The 17,892-nt window shown below is 53.0% G+C and overlaps 1 long non-coding RNA gene across 1 annotated transcript; it reads left to right on the top strand.

The window, feature by feature from the left end:
- Positions 1-1,129: 1,129 nt before the first annotated feature.
- Positions 1,130-16,041, top strand: LOC119513925. The gene is made up of 3 exons (XR_005212721.1): positions 1,130-1,499; positions 12,112-12,274; positions 15,929-16,041. It is a non-coding gene; the product is annotated as an uncharacterized LOC119513925 (long non-coding RNA).
- Positions 16,042-17,892: the final 1,851 nt, after the last annotated feature.

Raw genomic sequence — 17,892 nt, 5'->3', positions numbered from 1 at the left:
AAGCCCTACAAGGCTTAACAGCCTTATTTCAGAAACTAGAAAAGAATTCTAGCATTAACAACCCACTCATAGAATGGTTGGAAAATTGGTTCGAGAAATGGAAAGGAATTGCAACATCTATTTTAATTTTCCTTATCATTCCAGCCAAAATGTTTATAACAGCTGGGTGCTACATAATCCCGTGTGCTCAAAGGCTAGTTCAAAAACCCATCGAAACCACTAGAATCAAAAATAAGAAAGATCCGTATGATGAGGAATGTGAAAAAGCCCTTAGCAAATTTGAGAATCTAAAATGTGAAAACTAAAAGTGTTTAAAAAAGAAAGAGGAGGGAATCTGTAAGAAAGGAATAAGTTTCGTTTTCACATAGAGACAGCATGGAATAAGGGAAATGGAGGCAAAACCAGTTTAAACAAGCCCCAGACAAAGAGAAGAGAGAATCTGCCTGATGTAAAGAGACATGAGGTAGTATCAGAGGTGGGAACTCACAGCATAAAATAAAATAAAATAAAAATTTGGGGGGGGGGGATTGGCTAATCAGTTCAAAATCTCAATAATGAGCTAGTTGGCTCTCTGGGATTGGCTGTACAAATTAAAATCTCAAAAGATGAATTAGTTAGTGTTCTCGGATAGGCTGTAACCTCTGTAGTACCCAGTCAATGGGGAAACAGGGGAGGGACTTGCGAATTAGGAGTAGGAGATTTAAAGATCGCCATTCTCTTCCTCTGGGGCGCCAGCCTTCCGCGTGTTTGGCTGGACGCCCCATCTTGCAAGATCGTAAATAAATTCTTTTCTCCTCCAGAACCGAGAGAGCGTTTATTCCCTTACAGGTACCACTTTATTTCCGACACCCCGCACTCTCTCAGCTGCCAGGATTCCAGGCAAGGGGAGGACAGACAGACAACACTTGGTTGTATAAATCGTCTTTAATAAAGAAAGCGTGGAGTGTAGACCTAGAGCCCTTGGAGCAGCACCAGGAGACGGATGGAGCCTGAGTGGGGTCTGTGTGGGTGAGGGGGCCCCCACCCCTCCTGCAAGAAGCCAGAAGTAGAAAGAGCCTGAGGAAAAGTGACCTGACTGTGCCCTGCGTCTCTCTCAGGGGCTCCTCCGTCCACCCAGCCCAGGTCTGAGGCAACTGGGAGTCTCCCTCCCAGCTCGCTAGTGGGCTCTGGGTGTACCCCAGGCCTGCCCCTAGCTCTCCACCTCTTTTAGAAAGATCTGGTCACGACCTTTTTTTTTGCACCTAAAACCCAGCTGAGGTTATAAGCTAAAGCAAGTTCCATATCAGTTAGAAGCTCTGGGGGTGTTTGAGGTTAAGATCCCAGGAGGCCCTCCCCCTCCTTGCCCTGACATGTATGGAAAACAGGTGGGACTTATTGTTGAATTGGGGTCTCCTATCTAGGGGTCAAGGCTTTAACTCATTTAATATTTTTATTCCAGACCCATTACCCTGAGGACCTCTGCTTTAAAGAGGACACGGGAGGAATTCCTGCTGAGGGGGGTAAGTGTTCATGTCCTAGGGGAATCTTGAGTGTTGATGCATGTTTGAGGCTAGAGGCTTTGTGGGTGTTACTTTGTATCCAAATTGCATTGTATGGTGTGTTGTCTCAGGGGGCCTGTGCAATAAAGCTTTGTTCTCTGCAGGCTGAGCAGCCCTGAGCTTTCTTTGCAGCCCGAGTGCTGAGGCTGCCCGGCTGGGGAGCTTTGGGGTAGAAACCCTGGCGGCACAACAGTTTGGTGAGGACGCCTTTGAGCTGAGGCTCTGGGGAGAGAGACAGTCATCTTTGAAAATGACACGTCTGTTCCCAGAAGCATTCCTACCCTTGGCAGGATGGGAGGGAAGGAAGGAGAATGGGGAGAAAGAAGGGGGTCCCAGGGCCCAGCTCTCTGGACCTCTAAGCAGGCTCTCTCCATCCCCTCTTTGACTCCAGAGGAATCTCGGTGTGGGCCCCTTCTGCTTCCTCTAACCAGAGACTTTCAGTTTAATCTATTGAAACTTATTTAAATGGTTTAATTCCTACCGCACAGCTCAACAAGAAGGGGGAGAAGGGAGGGAGGGAGACGGGAGTGAGATACATCAAAAGGCAGGGGAGGGAGGGGGACAGGCAGAGCTGCTGAAGGACATGCATTTGCGAATGTGTTCCGGCGGGACAGTAAGGGGACCACAGGGTAGGGGCGCCCCTGCAGCAGTGGGGGTGGGACTGGACCCAACGCTGACTCAGCACCTGCTGGCTAGGGTCTGGGCCTGGCCCAGAGCTTGCCTGTGTGACACCGGCCCATCTGGTGTCTGTCTGTCTGTCTGTCAGCCTACTGGCTCATGGGGCCACAGCCCTCTCTGAGGTTCAGCCTCTCTCTTCAGCCAGGTAACCCGCCTGGGGTGGGGGACATTCAGTACTTTACCAAAGAAATAGCGCGAGGGGGGACAGGTTGCTGCAGAGGCAGGCTGTGTCACATGGGAGCCGGGACCCTCTCGGGGTGGGCTGTGGACCTTATCACTGGCGGGGGCAGGAGGGTGCCAGGCTCCACCCCCATGGGAGCTGGGATCGGGCTGGAGTGGGGCAGAGGGGCTCCCTGCCTGTGGTATCTCGACAGGGACCTCATGCTAACCCTCACAGCTCTCTTTCTCTTGCTTGCTGTCCGCATCTCCCCTGTCCTCCCACCTTTAGCTGGTATGACCCCCATTCTCCCTACACATCTGCAGCCCCCCTAATGTCTAGGAGGCCCACTGAGCCAGTAGGACCTGATGTCGGAGCTTGGCAGGGAGGAATTCAGGGATAATGGGGGTTCCCAGCTCCCTTCTTGGAAGGAGGTGCACAGAGGGGCGCACTGATGAGTTAGCTGTAGGGCCCACCGGGTGAGTGCTGAGGAGATCAGCTGGGAGCCAGACAAGCTCGGCCAGAAGGATCAGAGCCCAGGCGGGGAGCAGCAGGAGAACCGCGGCAGGGTGGGGTGGCTGGAGCCACAGGAAACCACGGGGTGACACAGGAATCAAGAAACCACCGCCCCCCCTAAGCTCAGGGTTGAAAGGATCGCGAGAGTCAGCACATGGGCAGAGCTGGTGGGGTGGGGACTCCCATATTGGGGTGTGGTGGCAGGGGCTGTGAGACTTCAGGGTGCCAGACTCAGCTCCTCAAGCTTTCCCCTTGCCCTGGAAAGCAAGTAGAGTGCGGGTTACCGGAAAAGGGGAAGGAAACTGAGGCACGGTCTGACAGGCTGGGACTTTTGTTGTCTTGGCCCACCCACTCTCCCGGGTGTCCCCTCAACCGCGCCACACTCTCCATGGTCCTGGCCTCAAACCCCCAGACAGAGAGGCCCCTGGACCCGAGCCCCAGCCCCAGCCGCACTCCCCACCTGGCCGCAAGGGCTGCCTCCCGCAGTGTCGCACCTTGGACAGCAGGATGAGAAGCTGCTTCTGGCAAAGGGACTTGGTGCCGCGGGGACACACGCGCCGCTGTGCCGACACAGGCCGGCTATCCCCAGGCACGTGGACCTCCGGCTTCTGCTGGATCAGGTGACTGGCCAGTGCCGCCATGGGGTGCCCGGAGACAAGATACCCCGAAACCCGCAGGTGCCCGGAGCACGCTGGGCTCCCCCAGAGAAGAGAAGCCCACTCACCAGGGCATGCTCTTGCCTCTTGGGCCCCCGGACTACCCACACCACACACAGGACCTGAGGCTGAGACCCCCGCAGCTGCCAGCTCCCATCCTTGGGCCCCGCTGGCGACTCCGGACTCAGCAGCCTTCTGGCCCCTCAGTTGACCACAGTCTCGAATTTTGCCCCCTCCTGAAAATTCCCCCTTCCCTGTTCTCCAGTGTTGATGTCCCCACGTCCCCTCTCACAAAGTCAAGACCCTCAATATTTCCAAGATGCAATTCCAATAGCCCCAGGCACCTGTTCACTCTATTTTGGGGCCCTGCACCCCTGCCAAATCCTCTCTTAGAATCTGAAAATTGTGGATTCATTGCTTTGGGGACATTAGCTCCCCTGACCTCCTTCTGGGGAGCTGTTCAGTGCCAGGAAAGGAGACAACCTTGGTGACTTTTCCTTTCCCACCCCATAAATGGAGAGGATTCTCCCCCTTTTTTCACCAAAATCCCCAGAACCTATGGCTTGGAATTGCTAGGCCGCTCTGGTTTCCTGGGACGTTCCCAGGCCTTCTCTCTCGTTAGACAATACCTTTTCACCAAGTCACCCCCAATTTTAGTAGCCCAGGGTTCCAGCTACTGAGCCCCTTTCCTCACCTTGTCACCCTCCACTCCTTTCCAAGTCACCTCCAAAACCGCTCTTCCCAGCGGAAACACCAGGTGGTTCTCTCTGTCACTTTGAAATAAGGAGGATCCTTTTCTTCTGTCTGCCCTTAAATTTCTTCAGGGGCAGCTGGTGCTGTTTAGATCCCACATCCTCCAACACAGGAAACCACCCACACCCACCCCAAAGAGGAGTGCACCCACATTGTCACTGGTCCACAAATGTGAACAGGCCCCCTCCTCAGAGCGATCCGTCGGAGCTTCCTATGATCCTGCTTCCTCTTGGATGCTGCCTATAGCACCCCTCTTTCTTCACGATACCCCTCAACCTCTCCTGTCCTGTTGATCCATCAACAGGTGTTGCTGACTCAGGCTCCTCCCTCCCTGTCCTCTGGAAGCCGAGCATTTCCCCCGCACCCACCTGGACTCCCCAAATCCCTAGAAAGGAGCGAGAGCGTCTCAGCAAAGCACTCTGGTCCAGCGAAGTCAGCGCCCTGGGCCTGGAGGTTGGACCAGGAGCAGTGGCGGCAGCACCCCCCCTTCCCGGGGACGGAGATGCTGGGAAACGGGGGGTTGGGGGGATGGGGAGGTGGAACCCCGGGGTTCCATGGTGAGGGAGGGTGGGAACGGAGCCGAGGCTGGACCCAACGTCTCAGGGGTCACAGGAAGAGGGAGAAGGAGGCGACTCCCTGAAGGGAACTCTGGATGGGAGCTGGGTGGGCTTGAGACACATGGACTGGCTGCCACCTCAAGAACCTGGGCCTCCGGATAACTGGGGGTGTTCTTGCCACCTCCATCTGGGTCCCAGTCTTTGGTGTATGGAAACAGGGAGGTATTTCCCAAGTGAAAGTCCACGTTCTCATGGGGGGAGTGTTTTCCCATGTGCAGGGTAAGGTGTTTTTTCCCACCCTGGACACATGTTGGCCCCCTGAATTTCTGCAGGGGTTTGTACCCCGGAATCCTGTCCCTCATGCCTTCTCCCACCCCATCCCCCACTCCTGACCCCATGGGGACCCTAGAAGCATCGTGTTCACAGTGACCCTTGGACACCAGACAACACAGCAAGGACCCCACAGCCCCCATTCCCCCCCCCCAACATTGAAGTGTGTTTACCCCCATGGCACAGGTCAGGCCAAGGACGTTCCCCAGGTAGGTGCCCACCTTCCACAGATGGTAGACGCAGGGTTCCTGCGGGAGGAGGGCACAGATCCGAGCACCTGTGTGCTGCCTGGGAACTCGTGTTCCCGTGGGTCCAGGAGATGCTGCTGAGTGGACACGTGTTCTTGCATGTGGATGCGTGTTTTCCCATGCAGACAGCCCCTTTCCTCCCAGTGCATCCAGTGCATCCCAACACACACACACACACACACACACACACACACACACACCCATGCACGCACACTCGTGTGTGCACACACACACCAGCCCCCTGGCCCCACACAGAAGCAGGTGGGAACAAACTGAAAACAGAAGCTGTGGGAGACGGACAGATCCGGGGGGAGGGCACTAGACCTCCCTCTCCCAGAGATGCTGAGTTGGGGGTGCTGCAGAGGCCCCCCAGAGGGGCCATGCATGTTGCACCAAAGCCTCACCCAAGCTCCCTGGACAGACTTTCCCTCAGACCATTGTTTGTTCTGCCAAACTTGGAAGGTGGGTTTGTAGGGGAGGGGATAGACCATTCCCCAAAAGTGCTGAGGATTCCCTGGTCCTGGGCTGGGTCAGGGGATGCAGTGAGGGCTGGTGGGATCTCGGCGGGGGGAAGTGGCAGTTTAGGGAGCCCAGGTTCTGCCTCTCTTCTCACTCTATCTCATCCTTTCCTCTCTGCCTCAGTTTCCCATTCTCCTCCATCTCTGTCTCCCTATCTCAGTGTCATATCTACTTTCCAAGAGCTGACCTCACCCCATCTTCTTGCCCCTTGCACCCCATTCTCTCAGCTGCCAGGATTCCAGGCAAGGGCAGGGGGAGGGGAGGAGACAATTTTCCTGGGAGGGGTTGGGGAGAGAGTGAGGTGATCCGAGAGGGAAGCAGGTGGAAGGGGCACTCGGGGTGGGTCTTGGGCAGAAGAAGTTGAAGTGTGTGAAGTGACTGCCTGGAGCCCGGATGGAACCAGCAGGAAAGACTGAGTCTCTGGGGTGAAGGAAAATGTCCAATGTCCAGAAGGGCTTTAAGGGACACCAGTGGAGGAGGACAGAACCTTTGTCTGCTGACCCTTTCTGGGGTGCGAGTGCCAAACATGAGTAGGGGGTGGGGTGCTGTTTTCCACTGACACCCAAATCTATAGTCCCTGGTCTTGACTCCCCAGAACGTTGCCTCCCCATAGCCCCTGGCCCTTCCCCCCTCCACCCATGGAAACCGAGTGCTTTTCTGTCCCCTTCCCCTGCCTGGACTAGCTCCACTCGAAACAGTCACACCCTCGAAATGCTAGGGCTCCGGGCCCTGAATGCTGGAAACAGATGCCCCCCACCCACCGAACTGGGGCAAAGGAGGGTGCCTGGGGAACCCCATGATTCAGCCACGGACACCAATGCCCAGCCCTTCTCCCCAGAACAATCCCTATGATCCCATTTTCCCCACACCCCAATCCTCTGTGGCTCTCTATACTTGTAACTCTGGCAAAACATGAAGAGATCGGTGACGTCAGGCAGAGACAACTCGGGCTCTGAAAGGGCACTGGGTGATTTTTCCAAAGTAACATGAGGCTCAGGCTCACTGAGGTTACCGTGGGGCTGGTCAGGGGAGCTTACTGGGTCTTTGAGACTTCCTTCATTCTTGTTTTGGTGGAATCACATCGTCCCGGGACCGCATGTCCTAGGCAATCCTGCCAGGCCTCCGGGACCTCCAGCTCTGGAAGGCAGATCCGTGAGTAACACGATTCCAGGTCCAGTTGCAGCTCCAGCCCGGTGCCGTCCAGCAACATTACTGGCACCAGGAGCGTCAAACTGGCATTGTAGTGAGGTCCCCGGGTAAAGGGAACCAGGGGTGCAGGTCCCGCCATGAAGCCTAAAGAGCTCAGGTCTAAGAGGAGACAAGGGATCATGGGGGCAAGGCCAAAAGCTGGGGCAGGTATGAGGCGTGGCTCGGAGCTGTGCATTCCTGAAAGCAAGGAGGGTTATTTACCAAGCACTGAGCAGACAAACTCCTTGGCCCGGAGGAGGTCTGGCTCCGGCTTCAGCGTGTTACTTCAGCTCTCCTACACCCCCAGCTCCTGAACCAGCTGGCTCAGTCCCTGAAGCTGTGCCCCAGAGCAGAAGTCGATGTCTGTGAGTGGCCAGGGCTGGGGCCGGTGACGGTCGGCCCCACCATGTGGACCCCGCGACCCCAGACCTCAGAAGGCATGTGGGTGTATTGTTTCTGCAAGGGGAAACACTGAAACTGAGAAGATTGGGTGAATGGTGTGTTCTTCTGGAGGTCAGAGGGTTGGGTGAAACCCGGACTTCTTAGGACAGCAGCATCTGGAGCAGGGCCTGGGCTCTTCTGGGGTCCGGACTCTTGGGGAAGCTCTGGAGTCCTGTGAAGGTCAGCGACTTGGGGAGGGTTGTGGCTCTTACAGAGAGAAGATCCGTGGTTACGGCTGGAGTTCTTGGGGAGGCCTGGGTTCTCTTGAAGGCTCAGGTTCTTTTGGAGAAGTGGATCTTAGGAAAGACCTGGGTTCCTGTGAAGGCCTGGATTTTGGTTAGGGCCTGGGTCCTTGTGGATGTTTGAGTCTGTTGAAGGACATGGGCTCCTTTGGGGACAAAGGTTTGGGTGAGGCCTGGACTCTTGTGAATTTCAGACAACTGGGGTCAGATGAGAGTCTCTGAAATGGTAGAGAACTGGGGAGACATGGGAGGAGGCTTGGAGGCTGGAAGCGAGGCTGGGGGTTGCACTGAGGTGGAGGACTTCTGAGGGCTGGCGGACTGAGAGAGGACAAAAGCTCCCGGAGGAATGAGAGGCAGGGACAGAGTGCACGGTGGAAGCACAGTGGACAGGGAACTCTGGGCACTGGGAGAATGAAGGGAAGGTTAAGCAGATGCAGCCTCCTAGGAGTAGACCAGGAACTTGGGGTACACTGGAGCCTGGGTGTCCACGTTCCTCCTCTCAGAACCGTACCAGAAGGTCCTAGGCTGTGAGAACTTGTCCTTGCCATTCTCTGGGATCTTGTGTTCCAGATTCCTCAACCCCAGGTAGCCCAGTCTGGAGCCTGATGTGGAGTTGTCACCATCCCCAAAGTGCGGCTTTGATGTCTCCTCCAATGTACCAGAGCCGTGACTCTCTTGGGGTCTGGAGGGGGTACATAACTCTTTTCTGCAATAGCCGGAGTTTTGAAGGCTGCCGAGATGCCAAGAGTTCTTTCCCTTCCTACGGGCGTCATATACGACGTGACCCAGGCAAGTGCCATGGTTGAAGGCAGCCAGAGTAGAGGGAATAGGGGGTAGGATGTGGGTGCGGGTGGAGGCCATGAGCGGAGTGGTTTTCAGGGCCATGATGTGTGCTGGGGCAGGGGTTGCAGCAAGGGTTGGGGTACGGTCCGGGACAGGGAGAGTGGCTGAGGCAGGAGCGGGCGGAGGAGCTGGGGCAAAGATTGGGGCAGGGGCCGGAGTGTGGGCGTGGGTGAGGTCTGGACGAGCATGTGCTGGGGAACGGGTCTGGGCCTGGGCTGAAGGACGCACAGGGAACAGGCCTGGGGTCTGGCCTGTGGTATATTCTGGAGACTTAGCCTTTCTCCCTTGGGGGAAGGACGATGGAACTGTGACCACCTTGGTCATCTTTTGCTCATGGGCCTCGAGCCTCTCCCTGGGGGCTTGGATCTGGGAAGAGGTCTCTGAACTGGAGAAATCGGAGGCTGTACCCTTTAAGGCGGAGTTCCAAGAGGCCTTCCCAGCTCCCATCATCTCCTCGTTCCACCGTCCACATGGAGCTCCCATGGGAGCTGTGGTGTGCCCACATGAAGGTGGCAGCCAGCAGTCTCTGGAAGCCTCTTCCACCTTCCGGGCTCGGACTGAGGTGTCCCGGTGTTTAGAGGGCCTCTTCCGGAAATTTCGCCGGCGATGAAAGGGACAAGAGTCTCTTGAGCTCTGGGTTTTGGAGTCTACGGAGCAGCGCATGGGCACGGGATGGCTGCGTGTACGGCTAGGCTGCGTGTCTGCAGAGAGAAGTGGGGAGGGAAAAGGCCTGCGACCCTGAGGGGCTGAGGAAAGGGACAGGGATAGAAGAAAAGGGACAGGCCCACATCCCCTGGAGCACATCCCCTGTGGTCACTTACCTTTGGGGGAAAAGCCGGTGAAACGGTTACACAAAAAGCTCTTCAGCTGCGTCCAGAAGTGAGGGGAGCAGAGAAGAGAGGACAAAAGCAAGGTGAGCCCTGAAGTCCCGCCCTTGCCTGACCACAACCCGGCAACCCGCCCACCCCAGCCCCTGCCACCCCAGGCTTCCCCCGACCCTTCAGCCCAGGCCCCGCCCTGACCATAGTCGCCGCGTTGAGTCCCACGTTGAGCAGGATGATGGTGCCCAGAAAGAAAAGTATCGAGTCTCCCATCTCCTGGCATTTCCTGGGGATGGTGCCAGAGCACGCCTCGGCTCTGCGGTTGATTTCCTCATCCATGGCTGGGGGTCCCAGGACAACCTGGGCCCCTGGCCCACACACGCTTGCCACAAATGGACTTGGACTTTTCAGTATCCCGGAGGACTGTGCCCGTCCCTTCGTTGGCAAACACTGCCCCTGCCCTGCCCCTGCCTCTGATTTTGCCCAGGGTTGGGAGGGGCAGAAGCAATGGGTCACAATTGGGGGTGTGACAGGGTCACAATGAGGGAGGGGGAGGAAGAGGAGGCTGCACCTGGAGTTGCCTGGTAACTGGGCTTGCGTGACCTCAGTCTGGACAGTCAGATGAGGCCTGGAGCCCAGCACACTTCCCCTCTCCCATCCCTCCATCACCCCCTCACTGCCCACTCCCTCATTCAGTCATTCCAGCGCTTTCCTTGAAAATACAGAGTCCCTTCATCCATTGACCACCCCTGAATCTGGCAACATACTGGCCTTGACGTTTTGGGGTAGGCCTGTGTGCCACTTTGCAAATATGTATTGTGTCCCCACAGTCCCTTTCCGTCCACTTCCAGCATCTTCAAAGCTCTCAGAGAGCCCAGAGAGCTCAGTTTCTCTTAGGGTGTCTCAGAGGCCGACCCTTGAGAAGGAGGTGAGATGGAGGGATGTCTGGTCACCCCAGGCCATGAAAAGGAACCCAATCTTCATTCAGTTCTCTTGTTCTGGCCTCTCGGGTCACAGCCAGATTGATGGAAACCTGCATCTTCAGTTCTGGGCTGAGTTTTGGGGCTCTCAGTACCCCAGGAGCCCCAGCCCTGGTCACTGAAGGGGAAGAACTTCCTTTGTCAGTGAGGCCTAGGAACCTCTGAGGCCTAGGTGCCCCGAATGGAGCTCTGGAGTCAAAGAGCCCCTCCTCTTCAGGCCTCTAGTTTTTCTAGCTGTGTCCCTGCTGAACTCTCTTGCCCATGGACTTCGGCCTGCCCTACACTGGAGACCGTCCCTGGGCAAAGGGAATGTATGATGTTCTGGCCCAGCGATGGCCTGGTCTGGTTCATTTACTTGTCACCTATCCTTAGGCTTTCTCCCCATTATCCTAGCTCCTGGTCCCACCCTGGATTTCAGCTGTGTCCTGGTCCCTGATAGCAGATTACTGAAAGCAATTTCCTGCCCTTCATAGTGTTCCAATACCCTGCCCCAAACCCACCGAGAGTTTCCTCTGGATTTGATCTTCAGTTTTGATGACCCTTCCCAGTGTGCACATAAATGTATGGCTCAAAAGTGTTTTCTCTGCCATCTAATACGTGTGTCTCTTCTCTGGGCCACAAGTCCCTCTTGAGTCACTTCCTGACTGTTCCTGCCTAACAATGCCACCACTGATCCCAAAGATGCCTGCCCACCTAGCTGGAGATCCCCTTTCAACACCTCCATGGCTCAGCTCTGTTACCTTGGGCAAATCATGTGCCTCCTTTCTGGGCTGCAGTTTCCTTATTTCCAAAGTGAGGGACTTATATTTGCATGGAAGAGCCCTCCCAGGCGTAAGTGACCAGAGCTCCTCTACTCACAGAGGGGACACAGGGACCCTAGGATCATCTCCTATTATTTGCTATCCAGGTCCATCCTACCAAGCCCCTTCCCCAGCTCCAGGGCATGCTTCGGTGGGTGGATGGAGCTTTGGAAAGATGCAGAGTGGTCTATCTCCATAGAAACTACAACCTCCACCAGGCATTGCTTCAACAGAACAGGAGAGGATGCGAGGGCGTGACTCCAACACCCTGGGAGTGCGGGAGACAAAGTACAAATCCCAGGACAGCACGAGATCTCAGTACCTGGACAGGAGAGGGTGCACTCGGACCCGAGGTGGGCCGGGCCGGCAACACTCCCGAAATTCACCCCAAAGGGGCATGGTTGTAATCTAGGGGCGGAGAAGGTGGGCAAGAGGAAGAAGTTACATTCTGAATCCTTCTACACACCCTCTTCCCACTCTGCAGCTTCCCCTGAGAGGGCAGCCGCAGACCATAAGCCTCTTCTGAAAAGTGGTAAAGGGAAGTAGCTAAAGGAAATCGCTGGGCCCCTGCAGGGACTGGCCACTGAATCCCATTGGAGGGAACCAAGAGCTACTTTTTACCACTTTTCAGAAGAGTCTAACTAACTCTTAGACCTGTGAAACTAGAGTTTCACAGGTCTAACTAACCCGACAAAATTTGAAACAATTGAAATTAAGTCTCCTGCCCAAATTTGAAACACTTGAAACAAGTCTCCACCTCTCACTATAGCTGTTACAGCCCATACAAGGCACAGACACCACTCTTATGTTCACGTGGCCTCTTTGTTTTGCTCCTTACCTGCAGAGCCAATTGGGAACAAATTATGAGGCTATTTCAGGAGCCTCCAACTCCGGGTCTCCACCTTGCAAGGACAGTGGGCAGATAAACAGGAGGACCGGCTGCAGACTACGGCTTGGCTTCTTCACCCGCTGCCATCTCCCCGAGTGGCCCCCACCCTGTGTGAAAGGTAAACTTAAACTCATTCTCACAGGGGCTGGACAGGTCATGGAAGGGGAAATAAAGAGAAATGGAGTCCAGGAAGCACTGTCGTGGTCTGTGGCTTGGAAGTGCCAGGCCTTCTGCCAGCCCTAGCCCTTCCCCTTGGCCTCTGGAAACTCTTGGTAGGAGTTTCCCTTGGGCCCCTGCCATCAGGCCCCTCCTGGGCCTGGACCCTGAGCTCAGAAGATTTTGCACGTGCAGACTCCAAAGCAACAAGCAGGGCACCCACCCTGGGTCTCAGCCCCACCCAAGACCCTGAGGACAGATCCCAGACCTGGGGCTTCTATGTCTGGGCAGATCCTGGGCAGGGAGAAGTCAGGCTCTCATTTCCAGCCAGGCTGCTCCAATTTGCTAATGCTGCCATTGTGCAAAATACCAGAAGTGGATTGGCTTTTTTTTTTTTTTTTTCATTTTTATTGAGATTGTTCAGATACCATACAATTATCCAAAGATCCAAAGGGTACAATCACTTGCCCCTGGGTACCCTCATACAGCTGTGCATCCATCACACTTAATTTTTGTTCAGTTTTTAGAAACTTTTCATTACTCCAGACAAGAAATAAAGTGAAAGATGAAAAAAGAAAAAAAGAAAAGGAAACTCTAATCCCCCACCATCCCTAACCAACCCCCCTCAATTGTTGACTCGTAGTATAGATATAGTACATTTGTTACTGTTTATGAAAAAATGTTGAAATACTACTAACTGTAGTATATAGTTTGTAATAGGTATATAGTTCTTCCCTATATGCCCCTCTATTATTAACTTCTAATTGTATTGTCATATATTTGTTCTGGTTCATGGAAGTGATTTCTAGTATTTGTACAGTTGATCATGGACATTGCCCACCATAGGACTCAGTTTTATACATTCCCATCTTTTGACCTCCAACTTTCCTTCTGATGACATATATGACTCTGAGCTTCCCCTTTCTACCTCATTCACACACCATTCGGCGCTGTTAGTTATTCTCACATCTTGCTACCGACACCCCTGTTCATTTCCAAACATTTGAGTTCATCCTAATTCAACATTCTCCTCATATTAAGCAACTATTCCCCATTCTTAAGCCTCATCCTATATCTTGGTACCTTATATTTCATGTCTATGAGTTTACATATTATAATTAGTTCCTGTCAGTGAGACCCTGTAATAACTGTCCTAATGTGTCTGGCTTATTTCACTCAGTATATTGCCCTCAAGGTTTTGTCATCAACCCATTTTTTTTTTTTAATATGGTTTTGTTCACTCACCATACATTCCATTCCAAGTAAATAATCGATGGTTTTCTGCATGGTCATACATTGATGTATTCACACCTTCACCACTATCTATATAAGGGCATCTACATTTCTTCCACAAGGCAGGAGGGAGAGTCAAAGAAGGTAGAGAGGCAAAAGAAAGAGGGAAAAAAAAATGACAGCTAGGAAGCAGCAAAAGGAAAAATAACCTTAAATCAAAGTAGAATAAAGAATCAGACAATACCACCAATGTCAAGTGTCTAACATGCCTCCTCTATACCCCCCTCTTATCTGCATTCACCTTGGTATATCACCTTTGTTACATTAAAGGAAGCATAATACAATGATTCTGTTAGTTACACTCTCTAGTTTATGCTGATTGCATCCCTCCCCCAATGCTTCCCCATTTTTAACACCTTGCAAGGTTGACATTTGCTTGTTCTCCCCCATAAAAGAACATATTTGTACATTTTATCACAATTGTTGAATACTCTAGATTTCACCAATTTACACAGTCCCAGTCTTTATCTTTCCTCCTTTCTTGTGGTGTCTCACATGCTCCCCACCTTCCTGTCTCAACTGTATTCAGAGTTACCTTTGTTCAGTGTACTTACATTGTTGTGCTACCATCTCCCAAAGTTGTGTTCCAAACCACGCACTCCTGTCTTCTATCACCCTGTAGTGCTCCCTTTAGTATTTCCTGTAGGGCAGGTGTCTTGTTCACAAAGTCTCTCATTGTCTGTTTGTCGGAAAATATTTTGAGCTCTCCCTCATATTTGAAGGACAGCTTTGCTGGATACAGGATTCTTGGTTGGCGGTTTTTCTCTTTCAGTATCTTAAATATATCACACCACTTCCTTCTTGCCTCCATGGTTTCTGCTGAGAGATCCGCACATAGTCTTGTTAAGCTTCCTTTGTATGTAATGGATCGCTTTTCTCTTGCTGCTTTCAGGATTCTCTCTTTGTCTTTGACATTTGATAATCTGATTATTAAGTGTCTTGGCGTAGGCCTATTCGTATCTCTTCTGTTTGGAGTATGCTGCGCTTCTTGGATCTGTAATTTTATGTCTTTCGTAAGAGATGGGAAATTTTCATTAATTATTTCCTCTATTATTGCTTCTGCCCACTTTCCCTTCTCTTCTCCTTCTGGGACACCAATGATATGTACATTATTGTACTTTGTTTCATCCTTGAGTTCCCGGAGACGTTGCTCATATTTTTTCATTCTTTTCTCCATCTGCTCCTTTGCGTGTAGGCTTTCAGATGTTTTGTTCTCCAGTTCCTGAGTGTTTTCTTCTGCGTCTTGAGATCTGCTGTTGTATGTTTCCATTGTGTCTTTTATCTCTTGTGTTGTGCCTTTCATTTCCATAGATTCTACTAGTTGTTTTTTTGAACTTTTGATTTCTGTCGTATACATGTCCAGTGCTTCCTTTACAGCCTCTATCTCTTTTGCAATATCTTCTCTAAACTTTTTGAACTGATTTAGCATTAGTTGTTTAAATTCCTGTATCTCAGTTGAAGTGTACGTTTGTTCCTTTGACTGGGCCATAACTTTGTTTTTCTTAGTGTAGTTTGTAATTTTCTGTTGTCTAGGCATGGTTTCCTTGGTTATCCAAATCAGGTTTTGCCAGACCAGAACAGGCTCAGGTCCCAGAGGGAAGAAATATTCAGTATCTGGTTTCCCTGTGGGTGTGTTTTAGAAAATTGCTCCACCCTTTGATGCCTCGGGTCACTGTGCTTTTCTGCCCAGCAGTTGGCACCTGTCAGCCTATAATTCTTGACTGTTGTGAGGAGGTATGGCTGTGTTCCCCCAGGCTCTGGGGTCTGGTTCTGAATGGAAAGGGCCCCACCCCTTTCCTCCTAGAGAAGACAGACCCCCCAGATGGAGGTCATTAGCATTTCAATGGTCTCGCTCTCTGCTTGTGCTGTCTCTGCCCTTCCCCGAGTCACAGCCCTGGAAACTGAAAATGGCTGGGGCTTTCTCCACTGAGCCGAAAAAGAAACAGATAGTCCCCTGCAGACCCAGTCCAAGGCGACCCTCCGGCTCTCCCAGGTCAGTCGTCACCCAAAGCCTCTGTCTGTTTTTGGGGATGCGTACCTGTAGTGAGCAGTTCACACTCGCTACTTAAAACGCCATTTGGAGCTCAGCTGAGCTATATTCGCTTGCTGGGAGAGAGCTTCTCTCTGGCACCAGGAGGCTTTGCAGCTCGGGCTGTGGGGGAGGGGGTCTCACGACTTGGTTCCGCAGGTTTTGCTTACAGATTTTATGCTGTGTTCTCGGGCATTCCTCCCAATTCACGTTGGTGTATGATGAGTGGATGGTCTCGTTTGTCCCCCTGCAGTTATTCTGGATGATTTACTTGTTGTTTCTGGTTTTCTGTAGTTGTTCCAGGGGGACCACTCAGCTTCCAGTCCTCTCTATGCCACCATCTTGCCCGAGTCCTGGATTGGCTTTTATAGAGGGGGTTTCCTTGGGTACCAAGTTTCAATTTAAGCCCATAAAGTGTCCAAGGTAAGGCATCAACAATAGGCTACTGTTAGTGAAGAACACAAATGGTGTCTGGAAAACCTCTGTCTGCTTGGAATGCACAGGCATGTGCCTGGCATCTGCTCCAGGGTTGTGGTCTCAAAGTGGTTTTCTCCCAGGACGTTTATCACCAGGTGTCTGGGCGTGTTCTCTTAGTTTCTCCCAGGGAAACTCCAGACTAGCAAAAGTCTACTTTCAAAGGCCAGCTCCAAAATGTTTCTCTCAGCTGCTCTGAGTTCCCTCTGTTTGTGAGCTCTATTACAGGACTCCAGTGATTAAATCAAGACCCACCAGGAATGGGTGGGGCCCGTACCTCCATGGAAATAATCCAATGAAACACTTCACTCACACTTCATTGACTCGCATCTCCATGGAAACCCTCAATCAAAGGATTCCAACCTAATCAATTCTAATGCATCTGCCCTCCACAATATTGTCCTAAAGAATATGGATTTTACTGTGGGGACATAACACATATTTGCAAAGTGGCACACAGGCCTACCCCAAAACGTCAAGGCCAGTATGTTGCCAGATTCAGGGGTGGTCAGTGGATGAAGGGGCACTGTATTTTCAAGGAAAGTGCTGGAATGACTGAATGAGGGAGTGGGCAGTGAGGGGGTGATGGAGGGATGGGAGAGGGGAAGTGTGCTGGGCTCCAGGCCTCATCTGACTGTCCAGACTGAGGTCACGCAAGCCCAGTTACCAGGCAACTCCAGGTGCAGCCTCCTCTTCCTCCCCCTCCCTCACTGTGACCCTGTCACACCCCCAATTGTGACCCATTGCTTCTGCCCCTCCCAACCCTGGGCAAAATCAGAGGCAGGGGCAGGGCAGGGGCAGTGTTTGCCAACGAAGGGACGGGCACAGTCCTCCGGGATACTGAAAAGTCCAAGTCCATTTGTGGCAAGCGTGTGTGGGCCAGGGGCCCAGGTTGTCCTGGGACCCCCAGCCATGGATGAGGAAATCAACCGCAGAGCCGAGGCGTGCTCTGGCACCATCCCCAGGAAATGCCAGGAGATGGGAGACTCGATACTTTTCTTTCTGGGCAGCATCATCCTGCTCAACGTGGGACTCAACGCGGCGACTATGGTCAGGGCGGGGCCTGGGCTGAAGGGTGGGGGGAACCCGGGGTGGCAGGGGCTGGGGTGGGAGGGTTGCCGGGTTGTGGTCAGGCAAGGGCGGGACTTCAGGGCTCACCTTGCTTTTGTCCTCTCTTCTCTGCTCCCCTCACTTCTGGACGCAGCTGAAGAGCTTTTTGTGTAACCGTTTCACTGACTTTTCCCCCAAAGGTAAGTGACCACAGGGGATGTGCTCCAGGGGATGTGGGCCTGTCCCTTTTCTTCTATCCCTGTCCCTTTCCTCAGCCCCTCAGGGTCGCAGGCCTTTTTCCACCCCACTTCTCTCTGCAGACACGCAGCCTAGCCGTACACACAGCCATCCCGTGCCGATGCGCTGCTCCGTAGACTCCAAAGCCCAGAGCTCAAGAGACTCTTGTCCCTTTCATCGCCGGCGAAATTTCCGGAAGAGGCCCTCTAAACACCGGGACTCCTCGGTCCGAGCCCGGAAGGTGGAAAAGGCTTCCAGAGACTCCTGGGTGCCACCTCCATGTTGGCACACCTCAGCTCCCATGGGAGCTCCATGTGGACGGTGGAACGAGGAGATGATGGGAGCTGGGAAGGCCTCTTGGAACTCCACCTTAAAGGGTACAGCCTCCGATTTCTCCAGTTCAGAGACCCCTTCCCGGATCCAAGCCCCCAGGGAGAGGCTCGAGGCCCATGAGCAAAAGATGACCAAGGTGGTCACTGTTCCATTGTCCTTGCCCC

Source organism: Choloepus didactylus, chromosome 18, assembly GCF_015220235.1.
Source record: "Choloepus didactylus isolate mChoDid1 chromosome 18, mChoDid1.pri, whole genome shotgun sequence".
Classification (NCBI taxonomy): Eukaryota; Metazoa; Chordata; class Mammalia; order Pilosa; family Megalonychidae; genus Choloepus; species Choloepus didactylus.
This window is presented reverse-complemented; position numbering and strand designations above follow the sequence as displayed.